Source organism: Petaurus breviceps, unplaced genomic scaffold, assembly GCF_028583685.1.
Source record: "Petaurus breviceps papuanus isolate PSGF00001 unplaced genomic scaffold, PetGlider_PUasm1.0 140, whole genome shotgun sequence".
NCBI lineage: Eukaryota > Metazoa > Chordata > Mammalia > Diprotodontia > Petauridae > Petaurus > Petaurus breviceps.
The window spans coordinates 21276184-21284508 of record NW_027185698.1 but is presented as its reverse complement, the minus strand read 5'-3'; the positions used below and the strand labels follow the sequence as shown (position 1 = coordinate 21284508).

The following is an 8325-nucleotide window of genomic DNA, read 5'->3' as shown; positions in this document are numbered from 1 at the left end:
ATCTGAGATCCTGGGTTCTTGTCTCAGTTTTCCTATTTTTATAGAACAGGAAATGTAATCCTATAGAAGTAAATTGAGTTGTCTAATGTCACATAGTCAGATAGTACAGTGGTCAGAAACAGTATCTAGACCTTCTGATTTTTGGTACAATACCCTTTCTAGTATCATATGTGGCTCTCATTGCTGCTAAGTATCCCTGAGCTGGGAAGCAGCTTGAAGAGAGAGACAGCTTGAACTTTAATCTTCCATCTAAGCAAGTAACTTAGCAATAACCTGTATTTTATGGACTCGGTGGAGTGGAAAATTGAGTCTACTTAAAGCATTCCTTTCCTACTTTAGGGCCTAATGTAACCCTGCAGGAACCACTACTGGCTGGGCTGATTTTAATCCCAAGAGTAATTTCATAAGCCACTGTAAATAGCAAACATATCAGTATCACAACTTTATGAAACTTACATGAGTGACCTTTCATAATGTTCTATAAAAGTGATAACCAATGGCTTTCATTTTCCTACCATTCTGTTGGGTAGATTTTCACCAGCCAAGACTACTCAATACCTTTCACCCCAAATCAAGACCAAAGTAAAAATGCTTTAAAAAAATCAAGCCGAAAGTGAAAGGTTGGCTTCATTTTGTTCACTAATATAGAAAAAGAGCACATGAACTTGGGAGATACCGAGCTTTGACTTTAAATCTAATAAGCCTGCCAAAAGGAATCAGCTGCCTGGAAGCAGGAACATCTGGCTTCCTAATAAAGGAAGGGAAAAGTGAAGAATAGCATCAGAAAGCAAAATGTTTATTTGTACTTTACCCTGGAGGGTTTTAATAAGGATTACTGTTGGCAGAGTGTAGGGGAAAGAAGAGCCCAGTGGGAGTCAGAAGACTGGTGTTAGTCCTATCTCCACTACAAAACGGGTATGTAACATCAACCAGATTACTTTCCCTTACTGACCCTTTACTTCCTAATTTTCAAAAGGAGAGGAATGGACTGAATAGTTTCTAAAGGCCTGAAATTCTTTGAACTTAAGTGTTTGTTAGATTGCCAAATCACTTTATTTTACATGGTAGGTTCTTTATTTCCCAAGTTTGTGCCAAGACACTAAATTATTGGTCTGAGACATTTGTCACAAATGTGGTGCACAGGAAAGGACCATGGAGACTTGAAGTCAAAGGACCTGGGATTTAACTTCTTAGTGGGTCACTTACCAGTTGTGTGACCTTGAGCAAGACATTTAACTACTTGATTCAGTTTCCTCATCTGCAAAATGATGGGATTAGGTAGGATGACCCTAAAGGTCTCTCCTAGCTCTAAATCTATAATCCTAAATGACAAGAATCTTAGAATACAATTTTCAATTTTAATAAACATAAAGAAATTAGCATCCCTGAATCTCCTCACTTCCCCCAAAAGAAGATGCATTATTAAAAATGGAACATATAGGCTAATATCAATCATGCAACATATAACCTGGAAGTGGATATTTTTCTGACTACCTGCCCAGTTCTGCTTTTCTTTGCTTTTTATTTCATTCATTTTTTTTTTATTTTTCTCAGTTTTTGTTAAAGTCACCAAGGAGCCAGCAGGAGTTCAAGTAATTGTCAGAAGGTTAAAAGTGGTGCTATACTCCAGGTCTGAGTAGCCAAGGCTGAGTTTTAATTGGCAGTATTTGGGTAGTTCTAAACACTTTCCAAAAACAAATACTCCAACAGCCAATGCAAAGTATTTCATTGCCAAGAGAGGCATCCACAACTTTCACAGAAGATAAACACATTCAATATGGTGACTAGGAAAACACACACACACAAATTGAAATTCTGTGTTATATTTAATATTAAAAACTGAAATCCATTTAGCAAGCTGTGGTTCACAATTATGTTGAACAATGTGCTGATGGCGGCTTAGCAGTTATGAGTAGTCTGTTCTCATAATAACCTCATCGCATTTTGGTCTGCTGTGTCAGCTATAATAAAAAAGCAAGGCAAGAACATACATTTAATTTCAGGAATCAATTACTGTCATAGAATTAGGGCACCAGGAGATTATAGAGCAGGTGTTAGCACTTAAGAAATTAAAACACAAATATATGCTTATATAGATATAATATGAATCCATATAAGTCAATGTCTAATAATGTCTTGCCTTTAGTGCTTTATTTCATAAATACATTGTTCAGATGTGGATCTGATTGCCTCCAGAATATCCCAGGGACAAAATGAGAGTATATGTCTGGATTAATTCCATTTTAGAGCAAAGAAATTGAAGCACAAACTACTTGCCTAGAGAAACTTAGATAGATCATATTGCCATGGACAAAGAAAAAAATGAGGAAAATTCCATTTGATCACATGGTATCTACTATTCAATCAAGAATTCTTGAGACTAATCCATCTAATGAATTATCCAGTTCTTCATATGAAATAATACTAGTTCACAGGAACAAAATATAAAGATGACTGGTTTTGGTATCAGATGAATTGGCTTAAAATCCCACATTTTATCCGTACTACCAATATGATCCTTGCAAGGCACTTCCCCTTGGAGTTTCAATTTGCTCATCTATAAAATGGTTAGACTAGATTGCCTCATATAAAGGTCAATTGAAAGATGGATTGATACTTGGAAGAAGAGAGAAGAGAGAAGAAGCTAGAGAATAGAAGGTTTAGATTTCTTCAAATAATGGAAAGGACATTATACAGAAGTGAGATTAGATCTGTTCTACTTGACCCCTGAATGCAGAAAGAGAAACAAAGAATGGGAGATGCAAAAAGGCTGATTAGGCCTTTATATATGTGTAAGGGTAAGGGCAGAAGGGGATGGGATTACTTGACAACTAATATCCTCCAAGAAAACAATGGCTTGTTTCTAAAAATAGTAGGATCCTCATTGCTGGTAGTCTTCTAATGGAGGTATAATAGTTATTTATTAGAGATACTGCAAAGGATGGCTTTTGGTCATATTTGGTTGGAATTAGATGGCCTGTACAAACCTTATTTTTCAACAAATATTTGTTTTCTGAATATTCCTGCTTTTATCCACTGCTTGCGGGTATCATCTAAGTAGGTAAGGGGCTTATGCCTTCTTTAGGACTACTGGCAAGGGCCTCAGCCTTAGTGCTTCCTCTTATTTTGTGGTAACAATTAATTTTTTAGGAAATTTCTTTTGGGGGGATGAGGAGTCTGGACCTGTGATTTCATAAATGTAGGCAGCACCTTGAAGACACTCTTTCAAGTAGAACAGATAGAAAACTACTCCTTCCCAACTTGGGAAGTAGCACAGGGAATATGAGAAACTTGCCAAGAGTCCAAGGACAATATGTGATTATTAACTATATTAACTTTTTTTGAAATTAATCAGTTAGTCCCTTAGTGTTGGTGAACAGATACTGTTATGAGCCTTAAAAATAGTCATTTGACCAAGAATAGCCAAATGGCCTTCTAGGAGTCAGTGTGATGAGTCAAAGACAGGGAAATTAGTGTCTGACTAATTTTGCACACAGTGCCAGCCTCGGTTTCTAGCACATCTGTTTGTTTAGTTGGAGAAGAATGTCACTTACAGGTGAGAGGGATGCAATCCAAAACTTTCTTTATAGTAGATTTGATCTAACATTCACAATTTTCTACTGGGCGTTTGACTCTCGTACAGGAAGACAAATTGACCTGTCACCATATGCAATTCAATGAAAATGGATGGCTTGACACTTGTCTAGTCTTTCTCCACATACCAAAATCAACCTGCTTCACTTCACATGATGATACTTTATTCTTTGTCTCTTTTTTATTGATGAAAACAATTCTTGCATTAGAAAACTCTGTCAGTGATTCAGTTCAACCAAGACACTGGGGGCTATTTCATAATGGGATAGGCAGCCTTATGTATAGATAGTGAGTTCCTTGACACTGGAAATATATGAGTAGAAGTTAGATCATCACCTAAAGGATGATGTTGAAAGAATTCCTACCAGGGACAGAAATTTGGACAAAATGATCCTTAATTTCCTTTCTAAAATCCAGATTCTATAAATACATTTTTTCATCATTCAGGAATTATTTAAGACTGACCATAGGAATTATTATTCTTAATTTACTCAGTATGAATAAGTAATAAGTCTCTTAAGTCTCAGTTTAGTCATCTATACAATAGAGAGATTAATGTTGATTAATCTCACATTCTTGTTATGAGAAAAGTGCAAAGAATATACTATTTGGAGATAGGAAACAGTGGCATTTGAAACTGGTCTCCTTTTCTTTTCTTTTTTTTGGGGGTTTTTTTTTTCACTCTTTGGAGGGTGGTAGGTAGGGCAGTTGGGGTTAAGTGACTTGCCCAAGGTCACATGGCTAGTTTTGTGTTAAGTGTTGGAGGTCAGATTTGAACTCAGGTTCTCCTGACTCCAGGGCTGGTGCTCTATTCACTGTGCCACCTAGCCACCCCTGAAACTGGTCTCCTTCAACTGAATTGTTTGCTTAGGCTTTTGGCTAATGGTAGAAAATATTTTTATAGCTATTGATTGGCTTCCATGGCTGATGATATAGGACATTTCCTAAGCAATTTTGCTGCCCTTCAAAGTCCCTACCTGGGCACTTACAGGAAAATCAACAGCAATGTGCTGAATAAAGAGAAAATAGCATGCCACCTTATTCCAGACTCTCCTTGTTTTGCCCCTGATGCTGTCTATAATCCACATAGTTGTGTTGTGCAGTAAGCACTGGGTAGGACTCCGAATCAAAAGAGCTAGGTTGATATGCCAGGAGACATGAACACAGGGAAAAGTAAATCAGACACAGAATCAGAAAAGGTGTGGACCTTGGGGGTCAAGTGACATTGGGCAAATATCTTACTCTGTTTCACCATCTATAAAATGGAGAGAATAACATTTGTATTTCCTTCCTTTCAGAGTTATGTATAAAAGTAGGCTGTTGTTACTATCATATCCTGGGCCACCCCTCTGTGGTAATTCACCTCAGTCTGCCTTTCTAGCCACAACCCCATACTTCCTTTTCCTTCTATCAAAAAGTACTTCCCTTTTGTCCAATAAAACTCATCCCTGCCAATGTGGTAATAATGATCACTGAACTTAGATGGTATGGTTTATCTGTTGACATGGTCTTAAATTCCAAGGATTTCAGCTAATGGTATTGGTGGTATCATCATCATCATCATCGAATTTTTCCTTACAGCAATACCAACTCTTTCACTTTGCCTATCCATTTAGCAAGGAAAGAACTTTCACTGAACAGTCCTTCAGACACCTGAAATCCACAATTCTGCTCTCTCCTTCCCCCACCAAGACTTTTCTTTTTGAGGGTAAACATTCCCAGCTCCTTTAACTCATCTTATTTGTTTTGATTTCCAACCAATATATTTAATACAGAAATGTAATGTTCATATCAATATCAATTCATATTTACCTATAATTTTATGGTTTGCAAAATGCTTTCCTTATAGTAATCCTGTGTAGTATAGGTCATGAGTATTGTTACCAATTAGGGGAAGTGATTTGCCCAAAGTCTTCTAGCTAGAGTAATTGGCACATGCAGGGTTCAAATCTTTGACTCAAAATCCAGATGATAACAAGGTAAAGGGTTTTGGGAGTGGGAAGGACAACACCTTAAATAGGCACAAAGTCACTAGACAGTGATATCTAATGTGATAATGTGACTACTTTGTATAGGTGACTTACGCCTTTCTTGGTAAATGTCCCTAATGGCCCAGTTGGGTATTAACTTCATTGAAGACTAGAAAAAGAAGCAAATTATACACGCAAAAGTCAGAGGACATGGACAAATTGTTAGGTAACAATGAAAATAAATGTCTTTGGTTGTAGGATTGGTTAGGGGGGGTGCCTTAATTTTATTACCTTCCAGAAAAACACAAGGAGCTAAACACTTTTTTTTGTTTGGATCTTTTTTTTTCTCTGACATGCAACTATGACTTAAGTTATATTTATATTCCCTGCCTGTTGTGTTTCACCATCCAACCTGCTGAATGTAATTTGTTTCCACATAACTTTCAGGTCTTCATTTGAAGTTATTTTATGGCTTGGTTATGCCCTTTGGCCTCTCCCCAAATATTTTAATTTTTGACTATTGAATGGAGAAACTGGAGAGCATTCAAACTTTCAAATCAGTTATTGGTTCTGCTAAGGAACATGATGGTATAGATAAAGGGCAGACCATGAGTTAAAAAGACCTGTATTTAAATCCTGGTTCATGATAGCCCTCATTCTAGTCCTGACATATGCTAATTATGTGCCCAAGGGAAAGTTACTTAGACTCTCAGTATCCTAAAAGCAACTCTATGACTATAAGTTATAGATTAACTGACAATTTGTATAGATGGAAGGAATTTCTACACTGAGAGTTCCCCACATGGATAAGATCATAGTACTGGACCCTCTGCAAAACCCTCCCCCAATTTTTTTTAAGTGAGTATACCTAATGAAGGAAGTAATTTTGTTTTCTTCATCTCTTCCATTAAGAAATAAAAACTTATACAGTTGCACCTTCCTATTTTGTCCTTCTTAAGATAATGTTAATGGAAAAAGAGAATGACAAGGGTGAAAAATTGTGTATTTTAGTTTCAAACTCATGTATTATTACTTCATTGTCTACCAAGCCTGATGGTCTTCCCCTCCCAGTTTGATTTTTTTTTAATTAAAGGGGCCATTCCTTAACTAACTTCTTCAATAGGCCTATTCACTGAATGGGTGTTGCCTTACTCAAAGTGAGAATTTAGAAAGACCACTTGACCTAGATGACTCTGGAGGAGAAAGTGAGGCTGGTGACCATGCACAGGCCTCTCTCAATCAAATCCAATTCAATGAATGTCATTTCATTATCTCCCTGATGTCTTGGTCCTCTTTGAGAAGGAAGGACAAACCACAACCACTCAATTTTACTAAGGGATACTTTCTAAGCTAACAAGTAGGTTTTTTTTCTTTTTTTGCTGGATAGAAAGTAAAGAAACAATTCTACCAGTTTAATTCAATAAAGGCTTGTTAAATGCTTATCATGGGCTAGGCACTGGGCTAGGAATGCACATATAAACATAAAATAATCCCTTACATTATAGTGAAGGCAAACAGAATATACACAAGTATTTGTAAATGTATTTAGAGTAAATATAGAGTAATTTTGTACATGGGAGAGTGAATACAAATGACTGGGGGAAATCAGGGAAAACTTCATGTAGGTGGCATGTGAACTGGGCTTGGAAGGAAACTTTTGGGTGCTAAGTGGTTGAGCCATTTCAGATCTATGCAAATGACTGGGGATAGGGGAGAATGGAATGTCATTGATAGAGAATAGCAAATAGGGTTGGTGGGCTGGAATAAAGAGTAGGGGAGAGGAGTCATACCACATAAGACCTGGGAAAAGAGGTTAGAGTCCCATTTTGAAGAATTTTAAATGCTTAAACAAAGAAATTTCTCTTTTATCCTGTAAACAATGGGAACCACTGAATAAACCTTATTGAGAAAGGGAGTGATGTGGTTAGATCTTTGCTTTAGCAGTATTAACTTTGGGGCTATCTGGAAAAGGGATTTCTGAGGGAATAGACTAGATTCAGGGAAATTAGTTAAGAAATTATTGTAATAGTCCAGGTGTGAGGTATGACAGTCTGAACTAGGGTGGTACCCATTTGAGCAGAAAGAAGTAGACAGATGTGAGAGATGTAGTGAAGGTAGAAATATAAGACTTGTCAAAAGGTGTGTGAGGTATTGGTGCTGGTAATGGTTATTGACTGGCATAGTACAGTGCCTGGCACACAGTAAGTACTTAATAAGTGTTTACTGAATTGAACTGAAAATTTTAGGATGACTCTGAGGTTACAACGCTCAGTGACTGGAAAGATGGTGCCATCTTCACAGAAATTGAGGAATTAGGGGAAAAGAGAGATGGTGGGAGTTAAGGAAAAATGTAGATTCTGGGTGGGGAATGGGAGTTAGGGATAGGGGTGGATTTTAGGGGAGGGAGGTAATTAGGAAAATGGGTAGGTTTTAGGGGAGAAGGATGGACAGAGACTGAATTTTATTTGGGATATGTTGAGTTTGAATGGGACATCCTGGTGAAGACATCCTACTGACAGTTGATGATTCAGGATTGCAGAAAGTGAAAGAGATGTATATTTGAGACTCATTTGCATAGAGATGATAACTCATCCCAAGAGAAATAAGGAGAGAAGAGAAAGTGATGGCAAATAGGAACACTGAGAGAAAAGAATGAAATACATGTATTAATGCTTACAATGTATCAATTGAATACAATTTCAATTCAATATTCATTAAGCACCTATTATGTGTCAGGCACTGTGGTTAGCACTGGGGACAC

General features: G+C 37.1%; 1 protein-coding gene across 2 annotated transcripts in view; it reads right to left on the bottom strand.

Annotated features, from left to right (window-relative positions):
* The window catches only part of KCNIP4 (potassium voltage-gated channel interacting protein 4), a 482165-nt gene that overhangs the window by 138036 nt on the left and 335804 nt on the right, over positions 1 to 8325 (bottom strand). The window lies entirely within an intron of this gene.